The sequence below is a fragment of the Taeniopygia guttata genome, chromosome 4A, assembly GCF_048771995.1.
Source record: "Taeniopygia guttata chromosome 4A, bTaeGut7.mat, whole genome shotgun sequence".
Taxonomy (NCBI): domain Eukaryota; kingdom Metazoa; phylum Chordata; class Aves; order Passeriformes; family Estrildidae; genus Taeniopygia; species Taeniopygia guttata.
Genome location: NC_133029.1, coordinates 17626652 through 17647087, shown reverse-complemented (window position 1 = coordinate 17647087; position 20436 = coordinate 17626652). Strand labels below are relative to the sequence as shown.

Below are 20436 nucleotides of genomic sequence, written 5' to 3'. Positions count from 1 at the left end.
ACCACCTTCTTTGCTGGGAAAGCACTGGAAGTCTGGGGTGCTTTGGATTAATAGTCTGGTCCTGGTTTGTCAATTTAGACAAGTTGGCCAGTTTGGGAGGGTATGCAGAAAAACTGGAGTGAACTGAGGCAAAGAGCTGGCAAGGGCTGATCCAAAGGGTCAAAAACCTGGATACAGCATAGCTTCCCTTTCCTCCCTGAGCAGATGTAGAACTATGGGCAAGAATGGCATAAAATAGCCAAATATCATTTAATAAAATTGCCTTCTACCAGTGCCTGTGTTTAATAGAGACATTAATTTAGCAAAGGTTTCTCCTGCTGATTGTCATCCATTATTAGAAATATTCTCATCATATTGGAAATATGCAGGAGATTATTCTGTTTGCTACATTCATGTTTTTCAAGTCTGCCTGAGACTTCCATTCATTTAGGTTAAAATAGAAGATTTTCTTCTTAAAACATGATATATCACACAAACTCACTATGGAAAAGCTTTTTTGGAAGGAAAAAAAAAAAAGCATTTCTGGTGTTTTGAAATCACTTGATCTATATTTTGTTTAGTATGGTGTTGTCAGCCAGAAAATTCCAGCTTTCTTTATGAATAAACTAAATCTGTTCAAACTAGGAGTTTGTGCTCTGCCAGACCCAAGCCCCAGTGTTTGCAAACACACGTTACTGACAAGCCAGTTGTCAACATTCTCTTTAAAAAAAAAAAAAGTCCTTGTATAAGAAGGAAATATGGCTTATAGATTTCTGATTTATGAACTAAATAGGAGCTAGGATATATTTAAATAAAATCTCCATGGAAATTTGTATTTCACGAGATAAGCCTTTGAAGGAAAGGGACGATGACAGCTTAAAAAGACAAAATAATTTTAACAGAGATAACCTCCTATAAAAATTCTGTGAGACAAAATAAATGAAAAATTCTATTTAGAAAGATGAAGCAAACAGCTGTTCTCTGGAAATATTTTGCCAGAAATGAGTTACTTTTAAAATTGACTGGACCAGCAGCAGTTTGTGCACATGGTAGGGTAGCAAACCCCAACCCAACCTGCAATTACTATGTGAAAGTTGGTTTTCTGCAGCAGTAAAGAGGTCTTTAGGATGCCACCTTGATTTTAGAAAGTCCTCTTTCAGAGCTGTGCATGAACACACCTGAGGCACCCAAAAAAAAAAAGCTGAATTTTGGGGCACTGAACTGCAGGAGCTGAACTGGGCCCTTGACTGCCAGACTCACCATTTTCAGTGTTTTCAGAAACAGTAACAATGATGACAGCAGTGGCTGCTGCTTCTTTCCCCTTGGGGAAAAGTCACTCTGCCCCCAAAATTGTACTCCTTGTTGTATTCCCACAAGCACTATCCAATATTCTGGAAGCTGTCCTCAGCCAGCTGGTCACAGTTTTTTGGACAAATCCCAAAGCTCCTAACACAGAGTAAAAAGTTCCCACTGTAGGAACTTGACTTCATTTCTGGTTTCCAGCACAGGACAGAGGAGTGTGAATGAAAAATAAACAGGGGAGGATTCATGGTACTCAAAGAGGCAACACAGTTCTTCAGGACACCCTCAGCGCAAAAATGGGTGGGAAAAAAATCCTAATTAATGGCAAGCCTTAATCCTCAGTCCCAATTGTGTAATCACATCACAGTCTGGGCATACACGAGACCTTCACACCTATTCAGGAATAAAATATTTGCTTCTACCAAAATGAAGGTCTGAGAACATTATTACAGCCTGAAACATAACAAGAATCATTATATGGATGTAAAAAATTAAGTCTGGCTTTCCTGTTTAGGCAAATTTCCTAAATTACCCAAAATCCCAGATAAAAATATTGCTCATGCTCACAATGCACACACAAATTTCTGGCCAGTGTCAGGTGCTTGAGGAAGCTGCTGATAATTATTTAAAGCTAAGTTATCACAAATATAATGGAGCAGCTCTTCACAGTTGCCAAAATTGCTACAGCAGCACAGGGAGAGGATGATGTGGCTTTCAAACCTTTTCCTGGAAAGAGGAAAGTGCAGTTCCTTGACCATGTCTGCATAACCTTGTTTCATTTCTAGATGACCTTAATTGGTCAATCTGAAACACAATATTAAGGGAGAAATTAAGTGTGAAAATGCCAGAGAATTCCCCAAAACTTAGGTGACTGTTCCACCTCAGATATGGCCCATAAATGGTGAAATATAGTGAAATTATGTAAGGGAAATTGATTCCCTCTGAGGCTGCAGAGATTGATCATATTTTCCACCAGACTTCTGAAAGAAAGAGAGGAGAGTCACTCTCTACCACATTTCCCCCTGATTTCAATTGTTAAAACTTACTCAGCTCTGTTCTCACAGCTCATCACAGATGATGGTGAATTTCTCTCATCTTTTTCTTGTCTAAAGAGCAAAAAATCACTGAACTGTGGGCCACAGTTAAAAACTGACACCGGGATGAGACTGAAGGACTTCAAACATGGTATCTGTGAATGACACATGATACATAATTATTGTAGCCCTTTGCCATAAACTAGAAATGACCAATGCAATTCCCTGATTGTTATCTTATCCTCTTTGGTAATTTTAGATCACTAGGAAATATCCTCTTCTATTTCATCCAACAAAATTCAAAGAAAATTCAAAATACAAACAAGTAATTCTAGGCACCTTTTTTTTTTTTTTTTCCTAGAAGATGACACAAAGCAGCAAAATTCGCTGCTGTGGTTATGGTACTTTTCATTCTGCAAGAATTCCTAGAACTCTATGTTTTGGTATTAACTTTCTTTTTCCTCCTAGAGATTGGTCTATAATAATGTTTGAACTAGGAATTAGTTCCCAAACAAAAACTGGATTCAGACTAGTTGAAAGTCAGGTTTTGATCTCAGAAGATCTCTTGCTTAGTCACGTGGGATTTTGGGTAATATTTTACTGCTCTGTCACAGTCTGGAGGTTTGAATGTTGCTTTACAAGGTGATTTTTTTCCAAAGGGGCTGGTTGGAGCATTTTGATTTATGCATGTAGCTTCATTCCCAGACTCAGATTCAGCACTTAAACTTTGGGCTTCTTGAGATCTTAGGTACTTTTATTGCCCCGTTCCAGTTGCACTGAAATGCTTTAGAAATACCTATTAACTAAAACAAAGGCACTATTTTTTCTTTAATATTACAAATATCTGGGGCAGATTTTAATTTTTTTTTCACCGTGTCTGTATGTACATGAGCAAAAGAGAGAGACCAAGAAGAAACACTCGAGAAAATCCATTTACACACGGACAGGAGCCTCAAAATCAGTATGCATTCAGGTTACTTACCCAGCACGGATGTACCATGAGTATAGAATGCCCGGAGGGGACAAGGGAATGGGGGCTCCGACATTCCCGACCCCCAGGAACTGCAGCCAGGGTAAAATAAGAGGGTATAGTCCCATAAATGGCACTGGACAGCGAAGGAGGAGTCAATGGACAGAATTTTGGGAGTGACCAAAGGGTTAAAAGGGTGTCCTCCGCTGTGTAGGTGAGCCCATGGTGGGAAAAATCCTCTGCTCCCGGCGCCACGCCACAATATTTTCTCTCTTCCATCTTCTGTTGTGTTTTTGATAAGGTTTTAATAAACTTTTTAAATTTTTGGAAGTATCATTTCTCACACACCTTCCCCACCTTAGCCTCACATTTACCTCTCTAAAGCCTTCAGCAGATCTTATTCCAGCCTTAGCCCTGCCAAACTGGATTTAGCATAAGGGCAGCCAAGAAATCCTGCTGCGAATGGGTGACACAGTGGAGAAAGTAAATTCATGTAGCTCGTGAGTTTCTGGCTCTTTGTCTTTATTTGTTTCACCATTTCTCCCACTCTCTTCACACTTGAGAGAAGTGTGATTGTGCAGAAGAGAGCCAAAGATGGCTGAGCCAATCTGAGACCTGCTGGTCCTGTATCTCAAAATCCCTGTTCCTATTCTCTCTCACAGCCAGCTCCCATCATCTGTGCTCGTTATTATGCTCATGCTCAGAGCACAGTTAATTCAGCAACCCCCTGCCTTTTGGTGCATTACTTTTGTACCCAAGGCAGCCCACTTGGGACAGTAAGTGCCAGGACTGCAGAGCTGCAGGCACAGAATAAAAATCAGCAGCTCCTCTTACAGCCAGGCTGAGGGTTTAAACGCTGCTTGTGCCCTCAGAAAAGGCTCAGCTCTGAGCATCAGCCTGAGCTGGGAAGGGCTCGCCCTGCTCAGCCTAAGAAAGGAAGGCTGACCCACTTCAGGCTCTGGGAAATAGGACAGGGATCAATAAGAGCCAAGTGCTCCAGCGAGTCCATTAGGATCAGCCCATCCCAAAGAGCTCTCTCCAGCCTGGCAGCAGCCTGGGGCTTGGCTGAGGGAACGTGGCACCACCCCAGCTCCTGCCTGGCTGCCCACAAAAGGCAGCTCTTGGCACAGGCTGCCAAGGCCAGCTCTGCACAGCACAACTTCTCAGCCCTTGCTCCTGGGATCTTGCAGTGCCTTAGGATCAGTGTCCTACAGCAAAACATAGCCCAAAAAATGCTAAAATGGCACAGGACTGTAGCTCTTCTGTCCTTTTTTGCAAAGGAATTGCATAGGCGGGTCCTGGAGTAGAGGAGCCAACTTCTTCTTTTGGGGGGAACTGGAGAAGAACTGGTTTGAGTTCAGCACCTGAGGACCCTAAGTATGATCTGCTCAATCATATTAGGATTTTGCAGACTCCCTTATGGGAAGCCTACAAAGAGTTCAGAAAGGAGCCCTGTAGGAAGCCATCACCTGCCCAAAAGCCAGATTCTCCCAGGTGATGCATTACTCCACAATTTCACCTCATGGGACTCTCAGGAGCTTCTTTGGGGGAGATGTGGCAAGACAGCCCCAGACAGTCTTTCTCCTACACTGCCTCAGCAGTTTTGGGGAGCCACTCCGTTCCTGGGTTTGTTAAGTGTGTGCTCACACTCTTTGGGGGGGCTGGTGTGAACTGCATTGCCTGCACTGCTGCTTCCAGGTTAAGATGAATAAATACAGGTTAATTCTCCCATGGTCACCGACCTTTTTCATGGGCAGTGGCTTTAAAGAATGCAGGTAATGCAGAATCTGTTCTGCTACTGAGTTATTTCACTGATCTTCACTATTAAAGAAGTGCAACACTCCATGAGCATTTCTCACTTCAAGACTTAGGTATGATCTACCCCAAAGTAGTGGGCAGATGGGGAAATATCACAGAGAATGGGAAAATATCACAGAGAATGGGGTTTTTTGGTTTGTTTTAGAGGAAGATGAAACCAGAAATAGAATCTATAACACCATGTTTGTAAGCCTTACAGCTTAAAAAAAAAATAAAGCTAAGCACGCACATTTTTAATGCTAACTGTTAGGGCAAGCAAAATAATTGCAGCAGTGGTACCCAAACTTCTACAAATTACATGTGACCAGTTTTCTTCTTGCTCAGAATGCTGAAACGCAGCAGGACAACGGCAGGAAAGAAAGGCAGGCACACATGTGCTGCCTTCTAGAAAAGTGCTCCCAGGGAAATCCGCAGAGTTAGAGATTCTTGCAAAGTCAGAGTTCAGAATAAAGTAGGAAGACTGTGCTCATCGGAACAACAATTTGTATTTGTGGAAATCATAAGCCGGGGTGAGATGGGGTGAAGATAAATAGGTTAATCTGTTGTAAACTGATTTTGACCCTGAAGGTGATCACAGGTATACAGCATTACTGCACTTTAAACTGTTTTATGCAAAGCTTAAAAAAGACCCAGCAACAAACAAAGCTTTTTTTGTGTTTGCTAAACAAAGCATGAAAGAATAGTGACAAAAGTAGGAGGAGCCGAGTTTGTCCGGACAAAGCCAGGAGGAGGAGCCCTCATGCAATGGAAATGCAGTTCAGTGGTCCTGGATTGATATGCTCATCCTTTAAAGCCCCAGGGCTGGGAGATCACAGGGCCTGAAAGTCCATCAAAGAGCACTTCTCTGCATTGATCCAGTCTGGGGCGGAAGGCTGCTGGGGGGCTGCTCTTCTCTAGAAGACTGCCTCCGAAGATAATCAGCTTTTCTTCTTGGAAATTGGGGGATCCCAAACATCAATAAAGTGTTATTTCAAGTAAAACATCAGTCTAAACCTGTGGAGGCCTGAACGTGTGTGTGTCACTTTTGTGGTGTTGCGCTGCTGGGTTGGTTTGGTTTTTTTTTTTTAAGAGGAAAATAAATAAATAAATAAATAAATAAATAAATAAATAAATAAATAAATAAAACCCTGAATGTGTAACATCACTCAAGGGAAAATATTTTACCTTGAAAGTATAATCTTAATGCCTGGGCTGTTCTTTCCAACTTATCAACAGCAGAATCTCCTGTGGAAGTCTTTAAAGAAGCCTCACAAACTTTCCTGACTGTGTCTGGATGCTCAAGCAGCACGAGTAGCACCTGACATACGAAGAAAATCTTTTAAAAGTTTAAAAATCATGATGTCCTTCAGCTAGGTTTGGTATACAGTAGGCAGACAGGCACAAGCAAAGGGCAGCTGGGGCCTGGGGAATGCTGAACCCTGACCAAGGGACAGCTCAGGACAGCTCCTCTGGAGCTCCCTCTCACTGCTCTGCCTTTGCTTTGTTCAATCACAGGTACAACATCCATGTTTTAAAGGGCTGAACATGCATAAAGCAGGAGTGGGAGGGACATCAGGCAATCCAGCACTCTCTGATGTAACCAGAGCCTGGAAGTCATTAATCAGCCATTGTTTTGACACTGTGAACTGTTAGGATATTTTATTTATTCAAATAAAATTTTTTAAATATTCAAGGATATTTTATTTATTCAAGCTTTTCCATCCCAGCACGTGTAATGTGACCTGATAAAATTTAGGAATATTTCAATACCATTAAACAGCTGCATTTGAGTAACATAAATCAGTTGGCTGAACAGACCTCATGCCCTGGAGATCCTGGTAATCACAAAATCTATGATATCATGGTGCTTGAAATTATTTCAGGTGACCACAACCGTTGCAGAGAAATGTGATGAGAATTCCCTCGGAGCACTGTCTGTGAGTAGAACACAGAGGAGAAAGGGCAGCAACTCAGTTGCTCACAAATGGTCCATTTCAGCATTTTTGGGATGAGAAAGGCTGGCAAAAGATGTGATATCTTCCAAAACACTTGGCTCTGGTGTAGGGATGGTGTCACTGGGATTAGCAGGCCATCAATCTCAGGGCTTTGGCAATCAGGCACACACAAAGTACTTGTCATAAATAAAAATTTGTCCAGCCAAATTAATATGAAAAAATATAAAATATTTATTTTGCAATCAAATTCTATCTAGCCAGCCACAAGGAAAGAACAGAGCCGAGCCTGGGGTCGGCCCTGGGTGTGCAACAAGGAGTCAGCCTCAGCAGAGGTTTTCCTCCATGCCCACACACCTCCATCCTGGCCCAAGCGGTTTTTATAGGGAAAATTCCGCTTGTTTCAACCAAATTCTGTGTGAACTAACTCTGCTATGCTAGAGTTCTAGAAAATTAATAGTACAGATCAGAGTAATCTCTTGGCCTCAAAACACAGTTGACCATTTCCCTTTCACTTAGCTCCTCTCCTTCCCCACAAAAAATGACATTACTGAGAATTAGCAGACTTTCTGTATGTACACACAGCCTAACTCTTAAGTGCTTTTTAGGAATATTATTTGTTGAAGGTTTTCTTCTCCTGCACAGGTAGAGAGTAGATTAGGCAACAGTATTAATTATCTTTACAATCTCAATATCTATGGACAGCCCTCAGAAAGTTTACAGATCTAATCATTGTGTATAGAGGAGAAAACAGCTTCTGCCTCAAAAGACTGGCAGTCTGTGCTTTCTTTTGCAGAGGGAATTTTAAAACTAGAATTTTGCCATACAAATTACACTGATTTTTGTGGTGAGGACACAATCACTTATGCAGCAGTGGCAAACTGTACTGGAAATTTTAAAAAAAATATTATTTTTGTGGTGTAAACATATCCAAGCAGAAAATCATGCTCTACATGACAATTTTATGGAAAAGGCTCCTGCTCATCAGCCTGCCCCCGGGCATCTCTGCAACACCATCTGCCAAAGGTCACCACCCCTCAGCCCCAGCAGCACCACTCGCACGTTTGCCTCTGAAGATGCTCCAGCCAGAACAAACCAGGTTCCCTGGAAGGGATTCAACACTCCCAGCTTGGTTAACCTGAAGCTAAGCTGGGGGTGCTCCTGTGAACAGCTCTGCTGGTGAACCAGGGCACTGGTGATCTCTGCAAAGTTATGAATGCCTGGGAGCACCTCGTGCCGGAGACACTGAACCCAAGTAAAGCTGGAGAGATGGGGGTGGGTTTCCCTAAAACACACACACCTGCAGAGCCAGGTAAGGCTGTGGGGAAGCCAAGGCAGGGAAACATCAGTGATTTCCCTCTGGAACCGTTTTCTTCTGGCAATTTTGGAGCAGTAGGTGCAGGACAGGTGAGCACAGAGATGGTTCTGCAGCCCATTTGGGGAGGGCATTGCATACCCAAGGACCTGTCAATGACAACAGCAGAGTTTTGGGACAAGCTGAGCTTGCAGGGGGTCAGCTGCTTACAGGGAGGGTGTGGAAAAGGCTCTGATGAAAGTCCTTAGAACAGTGGTTAAAGAAGGCAAAGCTGAGACAAGATTTTTGACTTCCCAACAGCCAGCGCAGAAAATTAAGGCAAGGCGTGTTACAGGGTGAAAGCACGAACAGAAACTGCTCTCCAAGGGTTTGAAACAGAAAGAAACGCTGAAGAAAGTGCAAAAAAGCCAATGACTACTCTGAAGGACTTGCAGTGCACAAGGCAGTGAGCTCAGTTTGGCAGAGAGCTCGGTGTGAATTAATGTGCTCGGTGTGAATTAATGTGCTCGTATGCAGAAGCGTTTACAGGTGTCAGGAGGCAGCAATAAACACAGAGATATTCCATAGTCCTGCACAGAAAGAAACTTCCTCGATGGGACAACCCAAAGCAAGGCACAGGAAAAATGGTCCCAACTAAAGCAGCTGCCTGAGCTTTCCCTGGGCAGCTTTCACCAGCAGATTTATTTGGAGCAGCAGCATGGCAGGCAGCACACTGCTCTCCTTTTGTTTAGCACTGGAGTTGGGATTCCTGCAGGAATTCCCCCTCTTGTCTAAGGCTGCAAAGGGAACCTGCCTGTCTGAATTCAGAAAAAAAAGCCCTCAGCAGAGGCCATCCCTCCCAGGAGTGTACTTGGCTCATTACACCTTTGCACTGTTTACAGAACAAAACCAGGGCATGTTTGTGTTAGCTCTTCAGACAAGCAGTCCTCTCCAAGTCTTGCAGCAATGCTCTGAAAAGAGAGAGGAGCCACATCTGGGAGGTTTGCAGCAATTTTCCAATTTTCTGACTCACTGTGGCAGTAAGTGGGGGCTCTGTGACTCCATGGAGGGCAGGAGCTCAGCACTTCTCAAAGCAGGCTTGGCAGGCTCAGGCTGCCACAAAAAAACTGGCTGCACTGAGCTCTGCCAGGCTGCTGCCATCCTGCCCCACATTTGCTGTGAGGGAGCAATTCCCAGCTGTGGGCAACACACAGATACCAAGAATACCCAGTGGCTACAGAGAGGGAAAAAATGAAGGGATTTCCCCATTAAAATGCAAGTAAAAGTGAAAGCACCACGTATTATTCCAAAGAAAATCTGTATTTTAGGCAGCCAAATCAAAGCTGCCGAGCCGCAATGGGATAGAAACGGGTGCACTGCTGAACTTTTATTACTTCAAATGACATGACAGGGTTTAGTTATAACCAAGGACAGGCCCAAACTTTGGAAGTTTAACCTGTGGCTGAGCATGAAGCCAGCATCCCCTCTCCTCTGCACCACTTTGGATATTCATGAAGCCTGCGGTGTGAAGTACTTTTCATTTTTGCCATGCTTGGTAAATTAGCCAGCAGGCAGGGAGCAGACAATAATAGCAGATTCCTCTTCGATTGCTGGGTTTGATTTGCTGCATCTCTCAGTGTTTTGATCATTTGCACTGGAGATAAGTCACACACAATTTGGGGGCTGGCAAAGTGGGATTTAATAAGTCTCCTGTAAAACACAGCGTGTATGCAAACAGCCCAGAGGATTAGACCCCGCTTGCTTAGTTTAGGACTTGGTGCAGCCAACCTGAATAATCAAATGGAGGAACAAAAGTTGTGAATCCCCTCAATGCTCTGCTTCATTAGGATCTCCTTACAAAAAAAGAAAATGGGGCTCATCTGATCAGCCAGATTTTATGGCATCTGATTAGACCACCATTTTCTCAGCAGGTCCCCTTTCTTTAAACTGTTGACTATGGATGGCCTGCTGAATAGGATGAACTTTGGACCGCTAAATTGCAGCATTATGGTTATTTAGTGTAATTTATGAAAAAGAGAGAAGTCATGATCACCTACTTCATATTGCTAATGATATCTCCATTTATCGGAACAGCTATGAGTTTGGATCATCATTTTTGCCTCACAGTCACAGAACACTGGCCAATTAGATAAAAAAAATTGCAAATGTGGGCTGTATGAATACTAAATTAAGATTTAATAATCCTTGCATAGTCATTTATTACTGTTGACTCTTTGCTGCTTTGCATTAAGTTCCACATAATCTCAGTGGGTTTGCTTCAAAGTTTCCTATTCATTCCATATTTCCTATTTGCATCTTACAGTGGGTAATCTAAGAAGAAAAATAAAGGGGAAAAAAAATCAGAACTTGATTTTTCTGCTCTGCAATGTTTCATCTAAACAGCAATTAAACCCGTAACAAATTACAAAGGTGCTGTGAGAATTAAATGACAGTGATTTCAGTGTGAAAGTGCCCTTACCCTGGATGAAAAGAGATTTCCAATTACAGAAAATATCATTTTGTCTTTCTTTCCCCCCAACAAACAAGACAGCCAAACACTTTCCTTAGAGGCAAATTTCTAAATTGCTGATTATTACAGGTAATGATCTATTCACTGTGTCAGCTTCCCAGCCTTCCTTAGGAGCTTGAGTTATGCAAGGTAACAATGAGCCATCAGAGAGGGGAGGAACAGAGGGAGGAACATCACCCACTGGTGATGCTGCTGGGCAGGAGCCAATTCCTCAGGCAGGCGTTCAGACACAAGGACTGACTGTCTGTGCTGCCTCACATCCACACAACCCCTGCATGATCTTCTCACCTGCAGCCCACTCGCAGGTAATGATGGATTTCCAGCTGAGGAGCTCTGTCCTCTGCCAGCAGGAGGTTGTGTGGTCACCTCCACCAGCCCCAATGGCTCAGGTGGGCACAAGCCCTGCAGACACCCAGTCCTCAGCCCAGCCAGCTCTTTAGACTGCAAGAATTTAGGGCAGCCCAAGCTCAGGCAGGCTGCACACCCCCATGGCAGAGCAGAGGGATGGCAGACTCACAGCAGGGCATCTGTGAGATCATCCCAGCTCAGCCTGGAGCAGCTCTGCCCAGAGCCAGCTCCCAGCCCAGCCTCAGCAAACACTTTGCTCTGACTGGTAATAAATGGCCATAGGAAGGTTGTTCTGGAAGGCCTAGGAGCTACATGCACAATAATTATTCCAGCACCACATCTGGGCTGACAGTGCAAACACTTCTGGTTTGAGTCCACTTAGGAACTGTGAATCCGCTCATGCAGTTCTTTGAAAATAAAGATTTTTTCAGCTTTAACTTGCATGGCTGAGGTGGTGCCTGCTCTGCAGAATTTTCAGCTGTGCCAGTTCAGATTCAGCATCCTCCACCAAGTGAAGTTTTTACATGGATGCTCCCCAAGAGCCAGCAGGAGCTCTTTGCTCTCTAGAATATTTCATTAGCATGCTGACCAATTCTGCAAGAGACCAGTGGGATTTTCCTGTGGGTCAGAGCTCATACTTGCTGTCACTTGAAATCACTGTAGGCCAATAAATGCTCTAAATTTTTTGATTTTGATTATTAGAATCAAAGAGTAGCAAATATTGGGAAAGATGAAGAGAAAAGGCAGCATCAAGTGAGGCAATGTCTCTCTAGCCTACCCCACAACACAACTCCTCAGAGACGATTTATGGCAGTGAACCAAGACCTCAAACATCAGAGAACCTCTGCTTATTTCCTATCCACAACTGCAACTCCTCAGCCATCCAAGGAAAGCTCACTGCAGCTTTACTTCCAGGAAATAACCTCCTCTTAGATTTGTTACACTTTGGCTCCATGAAGCCACTAGTTGTTAACCAACTGTAAAATTATCAGCATAGCTCCAGCTACACAAAATAGTCTTGGGTTTGGTACCCAAGAGAGGCCTTAACTTGTCCTCCTCCTTTCAGCAGGTAAATAGACAGAAATCAAGGACAGCTCTTGGGCAAGGTGAGCAGGCAGCACACAGACCTTCACATCTTCTGCACATGGCAGGAAACAGGGCTGTGAAAAAGCTCTCCCAGCCCCCTGACTTCCCATTATTTGTGTGTTGTTGTTAAACATCAGCATTGCCCTGGGTACAGCATAGAGAAAATGAGGAGAAATAACCAGAAGGAGAAAAGCCTTCTGTTGAACCTTCTCTTGGGGTCAGTGGAAGAAACCTTCACTGTCTGTAATTACCTGCTTGTGCTGCACTGTTGGAGCCTGCAACAAGCCCAGCAGCCCCTCCAAGGAACCTCTGCACAGGCAAGATGGTCCTGGTGGTACAGCACAGCGCAGATCTGAGGCTGAAAAGCAAGGTTTGGGCTGGTTCATTCTCTGGGTGTGCTGGTTTTGTAGGGGTAGAGTTAATTTTCCTCCCAGCAGCTGGGTTTGGCTCTGTGCTGGAAACAGGGCTGATACCCCAGGGATGTCTGAGTTATCCCTGAGCAGGGATTGCACACAGCCAGGGCCTGTCCTGCTCCTCACCCTCACCAGGGAGGAGCTGGGGGGACACAGCCAGGACAGCTGATCCCAGCTGACCCCAGGGGTACCCCAGACCTTGTGGCATCACCCTCAGCACACACAGCTGGGGGAGAAGGAGGAAGGGGACACATTCTGAGTTTGTCCTCCCAAGTCCCTGTTACAGAGATGGAGCCCTGCCTTCCTGGAACTCCTCCTGCCAAGGGAGGCAGTGGATGAATTCCCTGTTTAGCTTTGCTTGCATACATGACTTTTGCTTTAGTTATTATTTAGTCATTTATTTATTATTTGCTTTAGTTTAGCCTTTATCTCGACCCCTGAGTTGTTTCACCTTCACTCTTCCAATCCTCTCCCCATCCCACCAGGGGACAGAGACTGACCAGTGGGGATGGGTGATCAGCTGGGGTTAAACCACACCACCAGGGCTGGGTTTTCCAGGGGCCAGGTTAAATAAGAGTGTGATTGTTCCTGGAGGAGTCCCAGCAAACAAACAAAAATAAACAGCACTTTTGGGCAGTTCTCACCTCCACACACACAGAATTTCCCACAGAAAACAGAAAGAGGAGTTCAAGTACTTTGAGGTGATCCTTGCTCCTGAAATAGATTTAGAGAATATCATTTTTATGGTGTTGGTAAATACGTGATTGTCTTTTAAAAAGCAGCTTTTCAAAAATGGCTCAGATACGTTTCAGTGAGATTTCTTTTTGCCCCTGTGGAAAAATGCAATGTGTGTTCTAACAATTACTACACCTTTATTCTGTGCATCAACTCTGTTTCTAAATGTCTGAACTGACAGCATGTCTGGTCACATGAGTCCAGTTGACAAATTTGGCTAACGGTAACGCTTTAGGACAAAATTATGAAAAAAATGACAAATTAGCAATGGCACCTAATCAATAAATGACACAATATGGAATCCATGAAGCTGATAATGCAACCTCACAATTCTCTCATTTCATAAAATAAATTACCAGAGCTAAACATGTACCGGATGATGTCTTATTTCCAGTTCAATTTCCCCTAACCAATAATAAATTTATCTGTAATTATGTAGATTATAGTCCCAAAATGATCAGCAACACACACATTTCAGAACCTGGCTACTTTTAACCCTAAAGCAGCCATGAATAAGTGGTTTCCTCAGTGCTGTTGCCTTGAGACACCCTTTGTCACAATGCAGTGTGCTTCAGAAAAAGTTCCCAGCTGGAATATCACCCCTACACTGAGTAAAAACCAGGAAACAGAGCGACAAATCAGTTTGCCTTTGCTAGAGGAATTCATCACTTCCCCACTTCATCTAGAAAAACACAACCCCAGCACTGTCACTCTTGGAAGAACTCTCAAAATATTTCAAGATTTAACTATTTTCCAGATAAATCTTCTCCATTGCAGCCCAATCGTTACTTTACTTTAACATGGCACAGTAATACTGTAGGGTCTGAAATAATTTACCTTTATTTTTACAAGTAGCCTTGGTGACTTATCTAACTTTTGCAGGCTGGCATTTCCCATAATGTGGTTTTGCACCAAAAAAACCACCCAATTCTTAAAAAAATCCCAAAGAAAATCTGTTTTGTGATTTTGAAATTATCACAGAGCAAGCTGAGTTCATCAAAGCAGAGAAATTGCATTCAGGCATCCCTTTTCTGCTGTTTCCTGGTAATTCAGAGCAAATCTAGATACAAGGAGCTCAAATCACACACTGAGGGAAAGGTGCTCTCTCCATTTTCTTATCTGGAGAGGTGCTGAACCAGCTCCAGCAGGGTGGCAGCAACTGGAGAGCTCCAAAATAAACTCCTTAAATAAATTTAAACTAGTTTTAAAAAGCAGATTGCAAAAATCAAGCAGCCCAGTGGCAATGTCCAGCACTGCAGACCAGAGGCACAGATAAAGCAGATTTGAAAGGTGCAAAGCCAGGCTGGACTGGGCTCTCAGACACCTGGTGTGGTGGAGGGATGGGTTTATTGTCTCTTCCAACCCAACCATTCTCTGAGTCCCTGAAAATGGAGCTAAGAGCCCCTGTAACTCACACCTTTCATTCTTGCCAAGAAATATGGGGAAGTTGTCTCTGATTTGTCCCCTCCCAGGCCGTTCTCCTCCTTTGGAGATTGCAGCCATCACCCCCAATCTTTGGAAGAAGAAACTAGGAACAAAGTTTTCATCTCTCACAGCAATTCAGATCCCAGCTGACCCCGGGGATCAGTTCTATGGTCCCATGACCATATTTGCTTGTGGGAATCAGCCCAAACTTTGCATGGAAGTTCACCCAGATGGATGAAAAACTGTGACAAAAGCAGAGTCCTATATTGCCAACAGTGCTGGTTTTGGCGAAAAATTTAAAACTTTTCTCTTCTGAATACAGCAGCAATGAATACAAGTCTATTTTTCCATGTATTTAAAGGGGGAGAAGAAGCTTTCTATTTGAGGAAAATAGCATATTTTATTGTGGAAAGAAGACTTGGCAAAATAAAAAAAAAGTAGAATTTATTTCTTCAAAAGCTATTTAAACCCTGGGAGACCTTGAAAATTGAACAGTCTGCTAAAAACTAATTATTTAATATCCCGAAAAAGTAAAAAAATTATGTTAACTCACATAGGCAAGACAGACCTTTTTGTAGCAAGGTCTACAAACCTTTAAAACCTGTGCTTAACCCCAATACCGAAAATCTTTATGCATATTCCTGTCTTTACTGTACTCATATCCCAAAGCAACAGAAAAAAAGCACAGAAAATAAAGAGGTGAATTAAAAATACTCTGCTTGTCTGGAAAAACTGGCCAACACACACATTGATATATTATTATTTAAATCCTTTTTTTTCTCTTACACATGCCCATGAAGCAGAGTATCACAAATTCCCCTGCCACACCTACAGACAGCATTTCACTGCTTTAAATCTCCTCTACACCCAAACACTTCACACTTCACGCCACATTCCTTGCTCACAACCACTCTCCTCTTGCACTGGCAACCTGGAGGAGTTAATCCAGCTGAAAAAAAAAAATATTCTGGAAGAAAAATCTTAGTCAGCAGCATCAGATTCTTAATCCAGATGACCAAAAGTGCTTCAGCCCGGGTCCATAACAGAAGGCAGCACCTCTGGCTGCAAGATCTAGCAGGACACTGTACCCCAAGGTCTCTGGGCACTGCCATGGCATGAGCATTAAGCCTATAAAATAGCATATATAATTAAGAAAATGCCAGCCAAGCACTTGGCAGGAAGATCTCATTCCTTCATGCTTGGGCTCACAGTGCCCAACATGTGCAACGATCTCCAAGTTAAGTAGCTGTCCTGTGTTTTGGGTCAATTTACACACATCTCTGCACAGGACCTAAAAAATAATAACAATTAAAAAAAAATCATCAAACTGCTTTCAAGTTACTACCACCTGAAAGAAAAAAAAAAAAAAATTAAGTCTATTGCAAAAATGCCAATTCAGTATGTGCCAATCCAAATGCAAAGGAAGATCTTTGTCCTTGGCAGAGAAAGGTAAAAACTGTGCCTAAAGTCACCATGAGAAGTGAGGTGTTACAAATACCTCAGTGCTAAATACTCTGCAGAATATTTCAGTTTTGTCCATATGCTCTTCTTCCAACAATCCAAATTGTTATTCTCCAAACAGTTACGTGTTTGTGTATGACTGGGAGAACGCAGATTTTCCATGTGATCCCAGATCCTTTGGAAATGGAAATTCTCAAAGCAGTTTTTCCCAGCCTCTGGAGCGGGCATCTCCAGCCCAGCATCCAGAACAATGGGAGGTGCAGAACATGCCCCTAATCTGTATTCATTGCGGTGAAACGTGTCTCTATCACCTCCCGTCTCCTTAATGAAGGGTTAATTTAACCATCTAATTGGGAGCGAACGGTGCTGGTGATATGAAGTGTTCAGACTGGAAGTCAGCCCGCACAGAGGCAAATAGCTGCTAAAAGTGATGGGCTGAGTCCTCACCTCCTGATGGTGCTCAGTGATTTGGAGCTCTGCTAAAATAAGGTCGCCTACACCCTGTTTTCCACCCATAAACACTTTGAAAAGGCCAGCATTGTCACAGAACGCCAAAGATAAGAAATTACGGCAAAAATTGGGGGAGCGTGGGGAGGGAAGCCAAATGTTCTTTGAATCAGATACAACTGATGCTCTAGAAATGGATTAAAATGCTTGTGAGAAGTCCTAAACATACTGCTGGGTATCAGGCGGGACAACCACACTGATCAAAAAGTTGACCCCACATTTTAACAGGTTCAAATTTTCACTTGATCTTTAAAAAGCCCTTTTTCACCTTTAGTATCATTTGCACACAGTGAATCCTTTGCTCACCTGTCTAGTGCCACACTACAATCAGAGTTACAGATTTTGCTTCTAGACTGCCCCATCATCCTTTTCCACATCACTTTTAGAAATTTTGCTTCTTCTTTTTTTTTTACCGTTTGCATCAGTCTTACAGCTTGACCACTTTTGTCAACCACATCATTTTTGAGAGGTTCGGTTCTGTTTTTCTCATGCCTGTGAGAAATTTCATTTTTAAACTGTGGCACAGCAGGAAGCATCGCTGTGTTGAGACAATGTCCCTACTCCAAGGAAGCGAGCAGCACTTTGCAAAAGTCTAAGCTGCCATGAGAGTTTTTCTGATGCATTTCAGGGCAAAAATAATATGGCTTTGTCACTCTGGCAGAGGGACACTAAACAGTCATGTTTTGTTTTTCATTTTTCATTGTTTTTCAGTTTTCGCAGTGCAGGCTGGCACAGCTTATCCAAGGAGAGTCAAACTTAATTTAAAGATGCTTTTCCTGCCCCCAATAAATAACTACACCCAGATATTTGGCTTAATTTCACTGAAAATAAAACCCCTACGAAGTTTTTCATACTTTTCATTAAACATGAGTTTTCCCTGCTACTTCCAGAAATTATTTATTCCACTTGCTCATTAGTAGCCCCTGGGACTCTCCAGTGAGACCCTCGGGGGTCTTAAACCCTAAATCTTGGGGAGTGCTTTTCAGGGAGGCGGTTCGTTTGGTAACTCCGACTTTAAGGAATTTAAATTTGAAATTAAAATAAAAATTCCAATAGGAATTTAAATTTCCAGTTGAAGGAACGAGGAGATTTGGGCCGGAGGAGCCCAAGGTACTTCTGGAAATTCCCGAGGACACTGAGGAGCAGCGGGACCGGTGCCTTGTCCCCTTGTCCCCCACCCGTGTCACCGAGACACCTCGGGGGCTCTGGGTGGGAAATGGGTGGGAATTTCCAGAAGTACCCTGGGCTCCTCCGGCCCAAATCTTCTCGTTCCTTCAACTGGAAATTTAAATTCCTATTGAAATTTTTATTTTCATTTAAAATCTAAATTCCATAAAGTTGGAATTATCAAACGAACTGCCTCCCTGAAAAGCACTCCACGAGATCTAGGGTTTAAGAGCACAAAGGTTGTGTCCCGTGGCACTCAGGGTGACAATTTTGTGTTCTTGTGACTTTGTAACAAGCAGGAATTAAATCAGATCCTCACCCAACTCTTTTATTTTATTTTATTATATTTTTTTTCAGCACAAAGGTTCACACGCTGTGCTGCTTCAAGTTCTAAACATCGACATTCTGTGCTGTTCATTTAGGGCCTGGAAAAGGTGCACAATTCCCACTGGATTCGGGCGTGGAAGCTCCGGAGATGTTTCCTTCAAGTGCTGTGTAAATATCCCGGGCTGGGGGCAATAAAGCAGCTCTAATGACGGTGATGCTAATGAGCCGAGCTGTGAATTGCAGCGCTCGGGAGCGCATCTGCTGCAGCGCAGCTCTGGGCAGCAGCTAATCCCGGCCAGAGGGGCAGGAAAAGCAGCCGGGATGTTCAGCCTGTGGCCAAGGAGGGGCTCCCAAAGCATTTATGCCCCCAAAAATACCGAGTGTGCCGCCAGTGAGGGTCATCAGCTGGGTCTATTGCTTGGCATCACAAAGAATCAGCAGTATTTATACAGTAATTGCAATTATTCCTCTCCTAAACTGTCACAACGTTATTAAAATATCTAGAGCATCATTAAATCTAAACCTCAAATCTAAAACATCACTAAAATATCTAAATTTTACTTTCTGCAGGAATGTCATTGTATAGAGGACGTGAAAATAGGAAAAAAATACAAACCAAACTTAGACGATTTTTCGAAGCCGAGCAGGGTTAACTTATTGTACAACATCATAAACAATTCTGCTCCAGTTCAACCTTGTGGTTCAAGGTAAAGATTTTTTAAGATGAATTTTTAAATAAATTACATAAATCAGCCATCAGCCCTGGGGTGCCTCAATTAGTTGCCCAGTTTCAAAAAAAAAAAAAAACCAAAAACAAAACCTTGTAGAAAGAGAAAGCAATTTGATTACTATCTTTTTTGGGGGGGGAGGGGGGGGGAACAAAACCATCCCAAAAAGATAGTCTGTCACAGAATATGAATAAAATTAAATTTTTCAGAAGTCGCTCAGTAAAGTCCTAAGCGAGGTCACATTCTGTGCATTAAGCCACCCTCTCAGCGCAGTCGGGCTCCGAATTTCTGCCCTCATGCTCTGTCCTTCTGTGCAGAATCACCATTCCTAATCAGCGGGGATCTCCGATCGTTGCCCAGGTATGCTGCAGGACTGCAGGACCCTGGGCACCCGGGGGACGGGATGGTGGCTGGGCTGGCCGGACTTTGGGGTCATTCCCGGGACTTTGGGGTCATTCCCGGCTGGAATGCGAGTGGGCAAGCAGAGCCTGTTCAGATCTGAATGCAGATGCAGGATGCCACCCCCTGCCCTGCCGCTGATGGGGCACTGTGGCATCCCCGAGCTCCAAGGGTGATCATCGATCATCGCAGCCTTGTGCCTTGGCTGGGAGTTGCCGTTTTACCTCAAAAATGCAGAATATTCACCCAAGGGGGTGAAATCCAGCGAGCCCATGAGCTCTGTTCTGAGCCTGCCTCATACTGCAGCTGAGCTCTCCTACTCCATGGATCAGGATGTCCAAATATATTACAGGCTTGAGAAAATGTTTGAAAATAATAATTAAAAAAAAGCTGTGGTCTCAGTTTTCTCCAACAACAAAAAGCAAAGCTCTTTCTTGCCACTCTTCATTCCCCTACCATGTAACTCTCATTGCTCACTGGGACACTGGCAAGGCTTCTTTATCTAAATAACTGCCAAAAACTCTTTTTACCTCCTTCAAATATCAGTCAACAACTGGTATAGCACGAGCACGAGCTTTACTGCTCTGGGGGGAAAAAAATCAGTTTAAGAGAAAAAACCCGCATATCAACACGATTTTTTTTTTTTCAATTTAGATTTTTATTAACAGCATATTTTAAGGCACCCTTTCCGCTTCTTTCCTGAAACAACCTGCAGCTGTAATTCTCAGGTGGAAGAGGTGCTTTTGGTGATTTTGCAGAGTTATCCCGGGTGACACTGCAGCTCTGATCCTGCCGCACCGGCGGCCCTTGGAAGTGAAACCCACAGTCAATTTTGATTTCAGCCACACCTTTGTAGAACTAGTTTTTCCATGCCAAAATATATAACAGAGATCAAAATCTTCACCATTAGTGCCAGAAGCAACAAGTGATAACCTCTGGGTGGGCTCCCAGCTGTGACCCAGGTAAAGCTGTCACAGTAAAC

General features: G+C 43.3%; 1 long non-coding RNA gene across 2 annotated transcripts in view; it reads right to left on the bottom strand.

Moving 5' to 3' along the window:
• Window positions 1-6160, bottom strand: part of LOC121470008 (uncharacterized) — a 31331-nt gene extending 25171 nt beyond the window's left edge. For both annotated transcript variants that reach the window (XR_012056054.1, XR_012056052.1), the window contains exons 1-2: window positions 3298-6160; window positions 2328-2470 (exon numbers count right to left, since the gene is read on the bottom strand). This is a non-coding gene — a long non-coding RNA (uncharacterized lncRNA). The remainder of the gene's footprint in view (window positions 1-2327; window positions 2471-3297) is intronic.
• Between the last annotated feature and the right edge of the window lie 14276 nt (window positions 6161-20436).